This window comes from Sapajus apella, unplaced genomic scaffold (assembly GCF_009761245.1).
Source record: "Sapajus apella isolate SASKATOON/1434 unplaced genomic scaffold, GSC_monkey_1.0 scaffold9, whole genome shotgun sequence".
In the NCBI taxonomy this organism is placed as follows: Eukaryota; Metazoa; Chordata; class Mammalia; order Primates; family Cebidae; genus Sapajus; species Sapajus apella.
The window spans coordinates 16920671-16938295 of NW_022436949.1; the positions used below are offsets into that span (position 1 = coordinate 16920671).

Here is a 17625-nt window from a genome sequence, read left to right on the forward strand (position 1 = left end):
TATGAACAACTCTGCCCACAAATTTTGTAACTTATGTGAAATAGATCATTTTCTTGAAGGACACATTTTACCAAACTTCACAGAAGGAGAAATAAATAATCTCAGTAGTCTTTTTTTTTTCTTTTTTTTTTTAACATATGGAATGCTTCACAAATTTGCGTGTCATCCTTGCGCAGGGGCCATGCTAATCTTCTCTGGATCATTCCAATTTTAGTATATGTGCTGCCGAAGCGAACACAATCTCATTAGTCTTTAAATAAATTGAATAAAAAAACTTGTAACATTCCAAAATGGAAGGTACAGAATGCCCAGATGTTTTTACTGATGAATCCTACTAAATATTTAAGGTAGAGAAGATGGCATTTTTCTACAATTTATTTTAGAAAATAGAAGTGAAGAAATATTTTCTAATTATTCTGTGAAGTCATGAGGTCAGTATCCTACTAAAACCAAAACCTTACAATGATGTTACCAAAAAAAAAAAAAAAGAAAACTGCATATCAATATCTTTTTTGTAGATATGTGCAAAATTGGCCACAAAATATGAGCAAATCGAATATAAAAATGTATAACAATAATTATACATCTATGGCCAGGTAGAACCTATCCCAGGCAGACAAAGATGCCTCCACATTCAGAAAACAATTTGTGGAATACATCAATCACATCAACAAACTGAAGAAGAAAAATTTGGGGATTATATCAATAGATGCTAAAAGCACATGACAAAATCTGTCATCTGTTTATGATAAAAGCTCTCAGCTAGTACTAAGGATCGATGGAAACTTTTTCAACTTAATAAATAACATTTATTTAGAAAAATTACACCTAGGATCATACTAATGGATTAATAGTGAGGAACTAGATGCTTTCTCTCTAAGAAACAAATCAAGGATCTCCCCTCTCACCATTCCTACACAACATCAAACCAGAAGTTGTAGCTAGTACAACAAGAGAAGAAAAAAAGATAAAAGCTATAATGATTGAAAAGGTAGAAATAAATCTATCTTTGCTCACCTATAACATACGTATGTATATAGAAAATTCTCACAAAATTTTACAAAAAGAAATTTTTGTTAAAAGTTATTCACTCCAAAACAACTGGAACAAATAACAGTTAATATATGTAACTTTTATAATGTCAATTGCTATCATGAAAATGGCCATACTGCCTAAAGTAATCTATAGATTTAATGCTATCCCCCACAAGCTATCATCACCTTTCTTTGCAGAATTGAAAAAAACACCTTAAATTTCACATGGAACCAATGAAGAGCCCACATAGCCAAGACAATTCTAAGGAAAAAAAAAAAAAAGCTGCTGGCATCAAGTTACCTGACTTCAAACTATACTACAAGGCTACAGTAACCAAAACAGCATGCTACTGGTAGCAAAACAGATACATAGACCAATGGAACAGAGCACAGGCCTTAGAAATAATGCCACACATCTACAACCATCTGATCTTTGACAAACTTAATAAAAACAAGCAATGGGGAAAGGATTCCCTCTTTAGTAAATGGTGTTGGGAAAACTGGCTAGCCATATGCAGAAAGCTGAAGCTGGATCCTTTCCTTACACCTTATATAAAAATTAACTAATATAGAGTAATGATTTAAATGTAAGAACTAAAACCATAAAAACTCTAGAAGAAAACCTAGGAAATACCATTCAGTACATAGGCCTGGGCAAAGACTTCATGACTAAAACAGCAAAAGCAATGGCAACAAAAGCCAAAATAGACAAATGGAATCTAATTAAACTAAAGAGCTTCTGCACTGCCAAAGAAACTATCATCAGAGTGAACAGGAAACGTATGGAATGGTAGAAAATTTTTGCAGTGTACCCATCTGACAAAGGGCTATTATCCAGAATCTACAAAGAACTTAAACAAATATACAGGAAAAAAACAAATGACCACATCAATAAGTGGGTGAAGGATATGAACAGATACTTCTCAAAAGGAGACATTTATGCAACCAACGAACATATGAAAAAAAGCTCATCCACACTGGTCATTAGAGAAATGCAAATGAAAACCACATTGAGATACTATCTCATGCCAGTCAGAATGGTGACCATTAAAAAGTCAGGAGACAACGGATGCTGGAGAGGATGTGTAGAAATAGGAATGCATTTACACTCTTGGTGGGAATATAAATTAGTTCAACTATTGTGGAAGACAGTCTGGCAATTCCTCAAGGATCTAGAAGTAGAAATATCATTTGATCCAGCAATTCCATTACTGGGTACATAACCAAAGAATTATACATTGTTCTAGTATAAAGACACATGCACATGTATGTTTATTGTAGCGCTGTTCACAATAGCAAAGACTTGAAACCAACCCAAATGATATACTGGATAAAGAAAATGTGGCACATATATACAATGGAATACTATGCAGCCATATAAAAGGATAAGATCATGTCCTTTGCAGGGGCATGAAGATGCAAACCATGATTCTCAGCAAAGGAACACAAGAACAGAAAACCAAATACTGAATGTTCTGACTCACAAGTGGGAATTGAACAATGAGAACAAATGGACAGAGGGAGGGGAACATTACGTACTGGGGACTATCAGAAGGTGAGAGGCTAGGGGAGGGATAGCATTAGGAGAAATACCTAATGTAGATGACTGAGTGATGGATGCAGCCAACCATCCTGGCAGATTTATACCTATGTAACAAACCTGCATGTTCTGCACACGTATTCCAGAACTTAAAGTACAATAATTTAAAAAAGTCAATTGCTTTCCTATATACCAGCAATGAACAATTGGAATTTTAAATTTAAAACACAACACTATTTTCGTTAACAAAAAATGAAATATTTAGGTGAAAATCTAAAAACATGTATATGAGATCTATATGAGAAAAACTATAAAACTCTGAGTACAAATATCGAGGCTCTAAATAAAGAGAGAAATTCTATATTCATGTAAGGAAGGTTCAAGTAATGTTAAAATGTGAGTTCTCCCAAACTTGATCTGTAAATTAAATGAGATTCTGATCATAAATCAAGCATATTGTTTTGTGGAAAATGACAAATTGATTCTAAAGTTTATATGGAACTGCAAAATACTCAGAAGATTCAATGCAATAGATAAGAAAAAAGTAAAGTCAGAGGATTAAAACTACCCAATTTCCAGACTTACTAAAATCTATTGTAATCAAGAGAGTGTAGTAGTTGTGAAATAATAAACATATGAATCAACGGAAAAAAGCAGCCAGAAACAGACCCACACAAATAATAGTAAACTGATCTTTCACAATGCCACAATGCATGCCACTGAATAAAGAATAATCTCTTTTTTCTTTTTCTTTTTTTAATGGTGTTGGATCAACTGGATTGCCATATGCAGATAAAAGAAAATCAAGATAATGACTTTACAGTTTCTACCAAAGGGACATAGACATAAATGTACAATGAAAAACTGTAAAACACTAGCAAATAATATAGGAGAAAATCTATGTGACCTCAGGTTTGATAATGTGACAATGAGTTTTTAGACACAACACCAAAAGCCCAATCCATGAAAGAAACAAACAAAAAGACCAACTTTGTAAGCTGGACTTTATTAAAATTAAAACTTCTCCTCTGTAAAAGATTCAATAGAATGTAAATCCACAAACCAGGAGAAAACTTCTGTAAAATATGTATCTGATAAAGGAATTGTATCTAAAACACACAATGAACTCCAAAACACAACAATGAAAAAAGAAACAGTTAAAAAGTTAGCAAAAGATTTGAACAGACATCAGCAAACAGGGTATATGCATAGGAAGAAATTCAATATTATATATTATTAGGGAATTGCAAATAAATATTCCAACAATATACCACTATATATCTATTAGAATTGCCAAGATGCTAAACTTACAAAACCAAATTCTGGTAATGATGTGGAGAAACAGGAACTCTCATTCAGAGTTGGTGGAAATACAAAATGGTAAAGCCACTTTGGAAGTCTGTTGGAAGTTATTTACAAAGCATGACATGATTCTCCCAGATGAAACTGCAATTGAGCTTCTAGGTAATCAAATGAGTTGAAACCATGGGTTCATGCAAATTTTTGTACATGAATGTTTGTAACAGGCTTATTGACAATTTCTTAAAATTGTAAGCAACCAAGATGTTCTTCAATGGTGAAACAGGTACAAAAGCAATGGTATACACACACAAAAACTATCATTCAACAGTAAAAAGATATGAGCTTAAGTCTCAAAAATATGTGGAAGAACCTTAAATGTACATTGCTAAATGAAATAAGCTGGTCCACAAAGAACTACATATTCTATGACTGTCACTATAGGCCATTCTGGAAAAGGAAAAACTACAGAGATTTAAGAAAAAGCAGTTGTTGACGAGTATAATGGGAATAATGAATATTTATGGCACAGGATTTGGGAGGCAGTGAAATTATTATGTATGCTACTAAAGATGGTACATGAAATTATGCATTTGTAAAAATCCATAAAACTGTATTTCTCAAAGTGCAAACCCTGATGTAGTCCATAGATATTGGTTAATAATAATAATGTATTAATATGATTTCATCAACTGTAATAAGCATTCCACATCAAAATGATGTGTTAATAATAGGGGAAATTGGAGGATAATGGGAGAGAGTACATGAGAACCCTCTGTAGTTTCTTCTTAAATTTTCTGTAAAAATATAACTGCTTTAAAAAGTGTATTAATTTCAAAATTGACACTAAGCTGAACATTAAGGATCATATACGCACAAAAAATTAAGAAAAAATATCTTATCCAATAAAATCAAAATCATCTAAAACCTCTGGCTATGTTCTGTGCCCTTTCTGTGATATTTACCTTGTTAGGTTTCATGTTCTTTTGAAAGTCTTTCTTCTCATTAAATAAAAGGTCAAGTATAATTCAGTCCATATTTATTATTCTTTTAAAAATCCTGTACTGGAAAATATTCTATTAACCTGTTCTCCACAGGTGCCCTTCTAGATGGTCTTTTTTTTTCTGCATGTATATTACCTGGCGTTAGCTGAGAAAGGAAGGATTTACAGAGCTCACAAAGCTTAGCTCCTCATGTCCCTCTAACATGCTCTAATGAAGGAAATTAACTCAATCTGGGCAAAAAAAATATATATAGATAGACAGATATAGATATAGATTTATAGATATATGTATAATAGAGAATCTTAGACCACATAAGTACCAGCCAACCATCTTCTTATTACAACAGTCACAGTCAGAAAAGTAAATTCAATATGTTAATATTAAAAAGGTCGTATTAAATAGAATTCTCATCCACAAAAATAAGGGATTTTGAATTACAAAATTAATGATGTTCAAAGACTTATTTAAATACCCCATTAGGTTTTTAATGAGAAATTTAATCATAGAAAACTTTCATTTGTATAACTTCCAAATTTTCTCTTTAAATATTAATAAAAAATGCAACAAAAAATGTGAACTCGGAGTTATTTGAAGGCCACAGAGCTTAGTGAAGGGTATTGGCTTGGCAGTCAGACAAACAGTTTTCTAGAATTTGAAAAGCCACTAATGAGATCTGAGACCTTGTAAAGGTCAATTAACATTTGAGAGTCTCAGCCTCTTTGCCTTCTTATCTATAAAAGGAAAATGTAGGTCCAGCTGATCTTTGCCACCACTGCCTTCTCCACAGCTATTTTAGCGCCATCATACTATTCAGTCCAGTGGCACAAATGTGGTTTTAGAAATTATAAATATATTTCAACTGGAATTATTTCACCAAAATTAAATACATAAGTATACAAAGTAACAATGCAATTCATTAAATATTTAACAAAAGCATGAACAGAATATGTTGAAATGAACCAATTTAAACAACCAGCCCTCTAACATGATCTATCTCAAGGCATGGATACTGGTTTTCTCATTACCATCAAACTCTCAGTCTTCCATTTGATGAGCTGGGCAGTTTGATGGCTGGCAGAGGAATGGAATAGCTTTAAGACATTCAAGCAAGTAATGAAAAACAGAATGCTTCAGATTATTTGACAGAAATGCAAACTAGACAATTACCAACCAAGTCATACTTAACTGCAGTTAATACAGACTATCGAAGGCTTCCTGGCATGTCATGTAGACCTGGACTAAGGCAGGTTCGATATCTTTAGTCATTTTTTTTCCAGAGCCATGATAGTTATACCTGGTTGACCCTAAGGATCACTTAAGAAGCTTCTTAATAATCCCTATTTCTCAAACTCATCCCAGATTCACTGAATAAGAATCTCCCTGCATGGCAAGTAACAATTGTTATAGTTCAAAGTTCCCCAGGTAATTCTCCTGTATGCTGAAGTTTGTAATCTATGGTATGCATGCTATGGTAAGTACCTAGTTCAGTACCAAGATATACAACTCACTGAATCTATTCATGATACCTATTTCATTTTCCATTTTATAACATCTCAAAAATTACTTATCTTGATAATATTCCATCTAACCAAAAATAGGGGCAATGCCTTTTCCTTTCATCAGTTTATAAGAACAGACTAACGTTTTTGAGACTACTTATAGACCTGTGTTTTCAACATTTTCAATGACAGAATAGCGATAATTGTGGTTATTATTATGAATACAATATTCTGGTTGCTGTTATCAGTGCTTTAAGAATATTAATTTATTTAGTCTTTAAAACAACCCAGTGAACTAGGTAATATTATTCTTTTCATTTTATGAATAAGGTAAATAGCATTAGTGAGGTTAATTAATATGTTCATGGATATATACTTCTAGTTGTTAGAGTTTGGATTTGAACTCAGCATACTGAGCTCTTAATCCATACCACGTATGATTATTTTAAGTTATTTCACTTTTTAGAAGTGCAGAGTTTTTTAGAAGTAAATCATTTTTAGAATGTTTCCATTGTTGATCACCAATGCAGGTTCATACCAGGACATGATGGTGAATCCCATAGTTCTTGATTCAATCTCTGGCTCAGTAGGTAAAAGAAGGGATTTGTGGATAGGTACCAAGGTATATTTTCTTGTAGCAGTTACTTCAAGCCATACAGCATACTGTTCATTAGACAAGTAGAATCCTGGTGTAAGAATCTGGCAGAGTCGGAAAGGATGCATGTTGGCATGAATCTCAGTCTGTCTGTGTGTGTCTGCTAGTCTGAGTGCTATCTGATTGGACCAGGGAATGAATTTGAGGAGCATGCCAACGTGGCTTGGCTCCTTTTAAAGACACCTGTCAACACTTGGCAAGGGCTCAGAGAGTGCAGCCATAAAGTGACCACAGGATCATTTATACTTCCCAAAATGAAATGATAAATGTAGTAAAAGGTATGATAATTAGAGGAACACTCTTTAAAATTAAATCATTTTTTAAACAAGTCATCTTTCTGTATCCACCAGATAAACCTAGAGGCTATATTTCCTCTTTGCTGGATGTTCTGTTTTCACAAGGCTCATATGAATTTTATAAATATGCTGACAAAATAATATATTGGCCAGCTACAATCATGCTAGGATTTAGTTGTTTCTTGTTCTATCATTTTATTTTATTTTATTTTATTTTATTATTTTTGAGATGGAATCTTGCTTCCTTGCCCAGGCTGGAGTGCAGTGGCACAATCTCAGCTCAGTGCAACCTCTGCCTCCTGGATTCAAGTGATTCTCCTGCCTCAGCCTTCCAAGTAGCTAGACTACTTGGGAGGTGCACAACACCACACCTGGCTAATTTTTGACATTTTTCATAGAAACGGGGTTTTGCCATGTTCTTCAGGCTGTTCATCTGAACCTCCTGACCTCAAGTAATCCATCTGCCTCAGCCTCCCAAAGTGATGGGATTACAGATGTGAGCCACTATGCCTGGCTCTTCTACCATTTTAAAAGATGATTCTCTGGTCATAGTATTATCATTTGGAATATAGCAACTCATATTCTTTTAAATGCAGCTCAATTCAGGGATTCTCTTTCCAAAAAACATTGCCAAGTGTGTATCATAAAAAAGTAACTCTTTGTGTAAAATTCCTAGAAATTTTTTTGGGGAAATTATGCTATATCCTTTAAAACACACATTTGATCCAACAAGGAGGTAGAGAAAACCATTCCCAATGACATTTTATAGCCAGTTTTTTTTTTTTTTTTTTACAAATAATTCCAACTTTTAGATACAGGGGGTACAGGTACAGGTTTGTTACCTGGGTATATTGTGTGATGCTGATGTTTGGGGTACCAAAGAAACAGAATCAACCCAGGTGCCCACCAACAGTGGATTGAATAGAAAAAAATGTGGTGCATATACCCCATGGCACACTATGCAGCTATAAAAAAGAAAGAGTGGAATCACATTCTCTGCCACAGCATGGATACAGCTGGAAGCCATTAACCTAAGCAGATTAACACAGAAACAGAAAACCAAATACTGTGTGTTCTCACTCATAAGTGGGAGCTAAACATGGAGCACATGTGGACAGAAATATGATAACAATAGACACTAGGAACTAATAGGGAGGGGAGGAGGGATCCAGGGTTGAAAAACTATTTTAAAATATAAAAGATATTAAGCAGTGTCAAGAAAAATAAAAATGAATTTGGTTTATAACAATAGAATCCTTACTAAAGGAACTTCTAAAAGGTGAACATAAGAAGTTAAAAAAATATTCTGGAGTTAAGCTCTAATATGAAACAAGTAATGGTGAGCATTTAAACTGCTAAGCACAGAAATGAATCTAAATAAATGTTCATCAAAATTACAAATTGTCATCACTACTAATTTGAAAGGCATAATAATGATGTAGGAGTAAAATAATCAACAGTATTATCAAGTACGAGAGGAAAACACTACCAAAGTCAAATGCACGTTCTTATTTCTTTCATTTTTAGAGACAAAGTCTTGCTATGTTGCCCAGCCTGAACTAACTCCTAGTCTCAAGCAATCCTCCCACCTTTGCTGAGTAGCCAGGACTGCAAACATAGGTCAATGCACCTGGCTTTGTTTACTTCTGAAAGAGAGTGAGATGCTTATTAATTTTAGACTAGTGAGATACTTATTAATTTTATACTTGTAAATTAACTGTGCAAATCTTAATATTGTGAAGATAACTACGAAGAGATTTAAATAGGGTATATGCTATCTAAATTATATGAAGAAAAAGTAAAAAGCTTTATTCAAAGAAAATAGTTGCCTAAATGAAGCATGAAAATTTGATAAATATATTTTTAATAGACAATTGTCTATAAATTAATATTTACAATAAATATGTTTATTGCACTAACAGAATTTATGTCTGTATTAAAAAGAAATCATTTTATTCTACACTGTATACATACATTGAAACACTTCATGATATCCCATACATGTATACAATTTTGATTTTTCAATTAATATATTTATCAAACATAATAAATAAAATAAACACAGGAAGTGTGGCTTGACTACCCATCACAAAATAATCATAAAATTTTAAAAACCCCTTTCTATAAACTCTAGAAGATAATCACTCAAACAAAATGATAAAGTAGCTAACAATATATGTTTTATGAAAAGTAGTTAATAAAAGAAAAAACTGCAGTTAACATCAAAGTAGATTTTAATGCATTGTAAAGCACTTCATACTCATTCATTTCCAATCATGAGAAAGATACTCAAAATTATACACACACATATATGCACAGGATAAATTAATCTGTTGAGAATTTAAGGAAATAATGTATACCAAATCTTAGAACTGTGCCTATTATATACTAAGTACTTTATAATTATACCCAGCAGAGGGGATGTACATTAACAGATCATTAAACCTTTCCCTCTTATTCCGATTCTTTGAGTTTAATAATTGTCTGCAAGCACAAAGTAAAAATGAAAGCTAGAAATATATTTCTGCTTTATGATATTTTCCAGTCTTTTTCCTTTTTTCTATAGCCACTTCAAACCATAAGTAAAATTCTAAAGAATACCAAAAATATTTTTGTTCACAGATTCTGTTTTCTTATAAGGAATGTAATATTTTTAAAAGAAAACAAGATCTAAAACACATGGAATTTTGAAGCAAATCTCCAAGTATTTATTGGAAATAAAATGTAGGAGAGTTCAATTCAGTTAACTGATTGAGTTTGTGGTAAATCAAAATCATACCATCCAATGATTATACGAATATGGGTAAATGAAGATGCTAAAATCATATGTCCATATGTGACCATAAATATGGTGTATAAAAACAAGTATGGAGTGTGTATGGATATATGTATCTACATGTATATTTGAGTGTGAGTATGTATGTATATCTCCTGAAAAAGACAGCAATACATACAGAAAAGCTAAATAAAGAGAGAGAGAAAGAGAGAGAGAGGGAGAGAGAGAGGGGGTGGGGGGGGGGGGGGGGAGAGAGAGAGGGGGAGAGAGAGAGAGAGAAACAGACAGACAGACACCAGGAAGTGAGGAAAAGAACTATTATTATATAGTTAGTTTATAGATACTGAAGTGATTGAAGTTGAACATCATTTTTATTGCATTTAAAAAAAGTATTTCATAATTACAAGAGCCGATATACTATATGAACCTTCCAGATGGTCTTTAACAGAGCCAAATTTAAGCATACTTTTGAGATTTAATCTACCTTGGAAAGGGAACATGGAAGTCAAAGAAAAATGAACAAAGATTGTCATGGAATAAGACAGTGCTTATTTTAATTTTTTAATTCTTTTATATTCCCATTTGCTATTTTCAATATTTAGACACGCTAAAATTCTAAATCAATATTTCAAAAACACTGAATGGCCTGGGCACAGTGGCTGACACTTGTAATCCTAGCACTTTGGGAGGCCAAACCTGGCGGATCACCTGAGGTCTGGAGTTTGAGATCAACCTGGCCAAACTCCTAAACTCTGTCTCTACTAAAATATATAAAACCCTGTCTCTACTAAAAATGTAAAAGTTAGCTGGGCGTGGTGGCAAGCGCCTGTAATCCCAGCTCCTCAGGAGGCTGCGGCAAGAGAAGCGCTTGAACCTGGGAGGCTGAGGTTGCAGTGAGCCAAGATTGCACCACTGCACTCCAGTCCGGGCGACAGAGTGAGAATGTCTCAATAAACACAAAACAAACAAACAAAAAACACCGGAGAGGATTATGTGAGTCTGTCTATCCATGTATATGGTGACAAACATTTTATATTGCTAAGTAAAACTTGCCTTACTTCTCGCTACCTATGTTTTAAGATTATACATTTTACATAATTATTTCTACTAATACGAATACAAGTAAGTACAGGTAGGATGTCATATTACTATGCCTATCTTATCTAATGGAAATGTACATACAGTGGAGTCTCCACATATTGAGAAACAGAAGTCTCTGTTGAGAAGAGAGGTAGAGGGTAGAAACAACAACATAGCCTGTCAGGGAGCCAGGAAAAGGGTAGGTTGAAACTATGTTCTGAGAAAGATGTTCTGAAGCACTAATCTCAGCCCCAGAATGAAGAGTTAAAGAAAAAATTTCAAAAGAAAAGTAGACCTGGCTGAGCACATTGGCTTACACCTGTAATCCCAGCACTTTGGGAGGCCAAGGTGCTTGGATCACCTGAGGTCAAGAGTTCAAGACCAGCCTGGCCAACATGGTGAAACTCCACCTCTACCAAAAATACAACAATTAGCCCGGCGCTGATGGGCACCTGTAATCCCAGCTACTCAAGGGGCTGAGGAGGGAGAATCTCTTGAGCCTGGGAGACGGAGGTTGCACTGAGCCAAGATTGTGCCACTGCACTCCAACCTGGGTGACAAAGGGAAACTGTCTCAAAAAAAAAAAAACAAAAAAAAAGAAAGAAAAGAGAAGAAAAGAAGACCTAAGTATTTATATTGTTTCCTAGATATTAATCACCGCTTGTGATTGTCCTTTTAAATTTTTTCTTTTCAAATTTTACCTCCTATTTGCACTATCTGCAGGTAGGCAAACTACAGTATGATGAGTGTGCCAATATACCTTGATATCTTTGCTAAATTTTGCTGAAATAAATATTATTATGACTTCATCTTCCTTGAATCTCTTTAACAGGTGTGTCAGCAGGTGTCGAATGGGACACAGCTTTAGCAAGAGCAAGGGATGAGGGTGGAGCCCAAAAACAAACAGTTTGGCAAAGCAATGTAGGGAGGGGAATGGCATGACTGATTTTAAGTTTGGAAAGATAATCCTGATTTGTGATAATAATGGATTAATCTGTGGCAAGACTAGAACCAGAGACTATTACCGATGCTTGAATGCAGTCCAGTGTACTGAAGTATTGTCACTGAGGAAGGAAAGGCATACAGAAACTGCTGTAAGTGGAAGAAACAACTGATAACTGACTGGTTCTTAGTGGAATAGGAAAAGTCAGGGTTTCAGGATTATGCCTAAGTTTCTAGTTTTGTCAACCATGTGAATGTTTAGACTATATATTACAATCAGAAGTGAAAAAAAATAGTAGATTTGAGGGAAAAATAATGAATTCACTTTCCAAACAGTCACATCCAGACCCTGTAATGGGTGAAAATACATAATCAATGGGGCAGGCCGAGGCATGTAGGGAACCTAAGAGTCAACCAAAAGTAGTAAACATGAAATAGTCCATGTTACAACTATAACACGAACAGTGCCGAAATGATTAGCAGGAATTCCACAAGAAGACTCTCCAACTTTCCCTAAAGACACTACACAAATGAAAAGATTTTTAAAGGGATCTAAAAACAAAACAAAACAAAGAAAACCCCAGAAACTTCGTTGTGTTGAGGCAATTGCAAATCCAATGACCAAACCGAATGCTTTTTCCTGGACCAGCAAACACAAAGTCTCCTGCTTCTTTTCAGGTATCCTTTGAGCTGGGGCCGTTGGCATTTAAATTAATAGAAGAAAAAAAAAAAAAAAGAAAAAAGAAAACAAAGCAAGGCACCGGAGCTTTTGGAAACAAGCTCTTCTGATGGAATATAAAATAGGTGCTCCTTCCCTGAACTTCTTAGTGGGAAGATGTGAAAACTACAGGGCAAAAGAAGAATCAAGGTAGCTGTTATCTATCTCTGATCCTCCACCTTCTAGGAGGAAGTAGGATTACAAATAGATGCTCTTTGGACACAGAGAGGGGAAGGACACACACTGGGGCCTGTTGGGGTTGGGGGCATGGGGGAGGGAAAGCATCAGGATAAACAGCTAATGCATGCAGGGCTTAATATATCTAGGTGATGTGTTGATAGGTGTAGCAAATCACCATGGCACATGTTTACCTATGCAACAAACCTGCATGTCCTGCACATGTATCCTGGAACTTAAAATAAAACAAAAATAAGTTTCCTTAAAAAGAAGCTCAATAAATACTTTTAAATAAATAAGGAGTGCCCCAAACTTTCAGTTCTGCTGATTTTTTTCCCAACTTTATGGAAGTAAGATTGATAAATACAAAATTGTATTATAAAACAACAAAAACAAATAAGATGCTCTATAAATGTAGCCTGAAGAAGTTACTTTACCTCCATGAGTCTCAATCAACAGATAAAGTAAAGTGGAGATGATGATAATACCTTCCTCATAGAAGTCCTTCGATAATGGATAATTCATTTTATCCAAAATATATAAATACAAAAAAGAAAGGCCATGCGTGGGGGCTCACACCTTTAATTTCAACATTTGGGGAGACTGAGGATGGAGGATTGCTTGAGGATCAGGAGTGTAAGACCAGCCTGTAGCATGCAACAAGACCTCTACTCTATGAAAAAACTTTTGAAACTAGCTGGGCATGTTGGTGTATGCCTATATTCCCAGCTATTCAGGAGGCCGAGGCAAAAGGATCACTTGAGCCCAGGAATCTGAGGTTATAGTCAGCTATGATCACACTACTACACTCCAGCCTGGGGTAACAGAGCAGGACCCTGTCTCATAAACAAATAAAAATAAATAAATAAAAACAACTGGCAATGTGCTTTTGCATTAAACTATAATATTAAAGGTTTAAACATATTAGACATTTTTCTCAATGATAATTTTTCACATACATATAAAAAAAGAACACTTTTCCTTTGAAAACATCAGGAAAATAAAAGAAAACTCATCAGGGATATTCGTTTTTTTTTTTTTTTTTTTTGGGAAAACAGTGTTGGCTCATAAATCTATTTACATATCTAGGTTGGCTCTTACATTTGAAATCACATATTTATTTTGTTGTTTATTGTCAGTACTTTCTAGAGAATCAGAAAATCTACCAGGGCAGTAATCACATCAGTTTACTAGCCAGTGACTAACAATGGCATGCTAGCACAGAGACACTCCTGTAGGAGGCCACAATCCACACTGTTAATGAATGTAAGAATGGGCAGGGAGTGGAATCTGTTGCTATTACTTTCCAGTTTTCCTGAGCTTTACAGTTACAACTGCTTCTCTGTGTCTATTCTATTATCATTTTCTCATGCTGACTAATGCCAGATGCTTCTTTACAATACTTCGGCAACCTAAGTTCTGCTGTTTGTTGCTGTCAGTTGTTTTGTTTTTGTGGCTGTTTTGACTTCTGCTGTTGTTTTTAATGTGTCACTAGAAGATCCTTAGAACAGGCAGCATATTAAAAGTAGAAAGCATATTTTTGAGAATGTTAATAGTAGGAATATAATTTCAAAGAATGTTGGCTAACTTCTTGGCCAAGATATCCAATTTAATTTTAATCTTGTAGGAAATGACATCAAATACACACCTCCAGATGTGTATTAGATGTTTGTATTAAAGATACATCTTTAATACAAAAATGTTCCATCTTTAATACCAATTTTCTTAATTCTTTACACATTTTTTAATATATAGAAAGAGATTTAAGTGTATAACTCTATCAATTTACATTGTGTTGAAATGTTAACATAAATATAGGTCCTGAAGATTTAACTCATGATTTCCCAAAATATAAATTTATGGCTTAAAAAAATTCGGTATATTTCACAAGAGACCATGTACTTGCCTCAATTTTTAAGCGATGTAAGTAAACTGTAGAAAAGAAGCGTGAAACAAATCATATTTCTAATTTCTACTTACAGCCAAGGCAGAACTCTATGGTTTGTGAAATGTTGAGAGAAACTGCCAATGCCTCCATGCTGAAAATGTAATGTATTATGTTAAAGTAACCAGTGCTAGTTAGGACATGTTGGTATGCCCAACCTATTAACCCCATTCATATTTTTACTGGCTTAATCCTTTCTGAAAGCCCCATTTAATCAATAATATTGCAACAGAATTAACTGTTATTGAATCCTAACTGTATTTGTTTTTTTCTACAGGAAATGAATTGTGATTTCTAAGTAAGAACTTACTGAATGCATTCCTGAACTAAGTCTATTTATATGTTGGAACTTCTCAATGAAACCCCCTACCCACAAGAAATGGCAATGTAACTTAATAAAGTAGACACATCAAACAGTAGCTAACTATAAGAGCTATAAAAGTAGAATGTGACAAATGCCAAATTAGTGATCTGCCTAGTGAGTGTTTCTAAGACTCGAAGGAGTAAGATTACTGAAGCAAAAACTGGCTTCATAGAAGTACTGAGTTTGAGGGCTTTTTAATGATGAGTATGAAGACTTGGGGAAAAAGACACTCTACAAAAGTACAAAGGCGTAGATATCCAAATCTATAAGCCTCTCTTAAAGTTAACTCAGAAAAGTATCATATTCAAGGTTTGTTGGAAAAAAAAAAAAACAACAGAGTAGATAAAAGTATTATTTATTGACAGGTAATTATTCCCTGCTCTCTTTTTTTTCTTTCCGTGACAGATGTGAGGCACACAATTTAAAGCTGGCTATAATCCTTTTCTCACATTGATATAGTGAGCAGAAGCCAGGAAGGTCTTTGTGCAAGGCACAGAAACATCTACAACTTTCTATTTCCTCCTACGACAGTCCTGCACCATGCCTAGTATTATAAAGCAATCACATAACTACAACTTAAGCAAACCAAGCAGATTATTGTTGAATAAATGGAATATCAAGGTTCAGGCAGCCTGTGACAACTTTCTATTAAATTCAGAAAACCATAGTTATAGAAATTAAAAATAATCAATATGATGGAAAGATGCATGTATGTAATATCATGTCATACACTTTGGGGTTATGTGTAATCACAGTGCTGTCCTTGACTGCTGAACTTAACTCTGCTTCTCCCCATCTCTTTCTGTCATCTGATCACCTTTTGATTTTACTTGGATTTTTTATCTTATACTCTGATCCAAGTTTTACTCCTGTGCTTATGACTTTCAACCTCAGCTTCTTTATTTTCCTGATCCTGAGTAGAAGTGCTAGGTTTTTTATCATGCTTCCCATTTATTCATCTCTAATTCTACTTCAACTCTTTTTTCCTATATCTTGTGATCTTTTGGGGTTTTGGGAGCTGGTTTATCTTCATTCACAAGTTTGGACTGTGTGCCTATTTTGTCTATGTCTTTGTCCATGTCTTCTTTCTCTGTCTTGAACTCTTTCTTTTTTTCTTCCCTTTCTCCAAACTTTTTTTTCTTTTTCACCTTGTTTCTTCATTTTCCAATTCTTATTTTGATCATTTTTTAATTGATTTTCTTAAGTTTTCTTTGGATCTTCACCAGCAGCTTTAATTCTTTGTTGCTCTCTCAGCAAATGGTCATCTACCTGGGACTGGTCAACTCCTACTGTCTAAAAGAGTCCATCTACATCACAGATTTTCATTTGTTTTCCTTGAGAAGCAAAATTTTTAATTGTGAAGTTTATGGATCTAAAATTCACTCTCTTAACAGTCCAATTTATTTCATCATTCCCTCGGATTCTTCTACCTTTCCTTCAAACACTAGTGCATCAGTCTACTTCAGGAAAACACTGATTTTATATGTTAGAACCTTTTTCATTCTTATTTGTCTTTTGGACCACCAGTCCCAGAAGATTGCTGGTTTTGAAATAATGGCTGAGTTTAAAGTTATATTCGATTTCTACAAGTAAGCTCTGTAGGTGCCCCCTAAACTATCTTAGAGCTAACTTTCATAAAATCAAAACTCTTCAGTTTTCATAGACTCTCACTCTGAAATTTTTCACATCGATCTGTAGATCACTTTTTTTTTTTTTTTTTTTTTTTTTTTTTTGAGACGGAGTTTCACTCTTGTTACCCAGGCTGGAGTGCAACGGCGCGATCTCGGCTCACCGCAACCTCCGCCTCCTGGGTTCAGGCAATTCTCCTGCCTCAGCCTCCTGAGTAGCTGTGTAGATCACTTTTTTGCAACTGTTCACTTCCTCTTGAAAAGAATCCTCTTATCTTCTGCCTGGTGGTGGGGTGTGGCAGGAGAACATCTACCTATATTTTTCTGGTGCCTTTAAATCCAGCTTCCAGCTGACAGCCAATAAGAAGCCAGACCATCAGTCATACAGCCACAAAGGAAATGAATTTGCCAATAATCTGAGTAAGACTAGAAGTAGTTTTCCTCAGTCAAGCCACCAGATGAGAAATAAGCCAGCTTGCACCTTGATTTCAGCCCATCAATTGAGCAGAGGACACAACTCCTTGCTCATGGAAACAGAAATGATGTGTTTGCTGATTTAAGCCACAATTTATAGAACTGGTTATATAGCAATAAAATATGAATACAGCTTTCTAACCCACTGTACCACCCAAATCTACTATTTTTATTGTCAGCTATCACTCATCTCT

The 17625-nt window shown here is 34.6% G+C and overlaps 1 protein-coding gene and 1 non-coding gene across 2 annotated transcripts in view; both read right to left on the reverse strand.

Annotated features, from left to right (window-relative positions):
- Positions 1 to 17625, reverse strand: part of KLHL1 (kelch like family member 1) — a 428234-nt gene that overhangs the window by 379355 nt on the left and 31254 nt on the right. The window lies entirely within an intron of this gene.
- Positions 132 to 238, reverse strand: LOC116551412. The gene has a single exon (XR_004268912.1). It is a non-coding gene; the product is annotated as a U6 spliceosomal RNA (small nuclear RNA).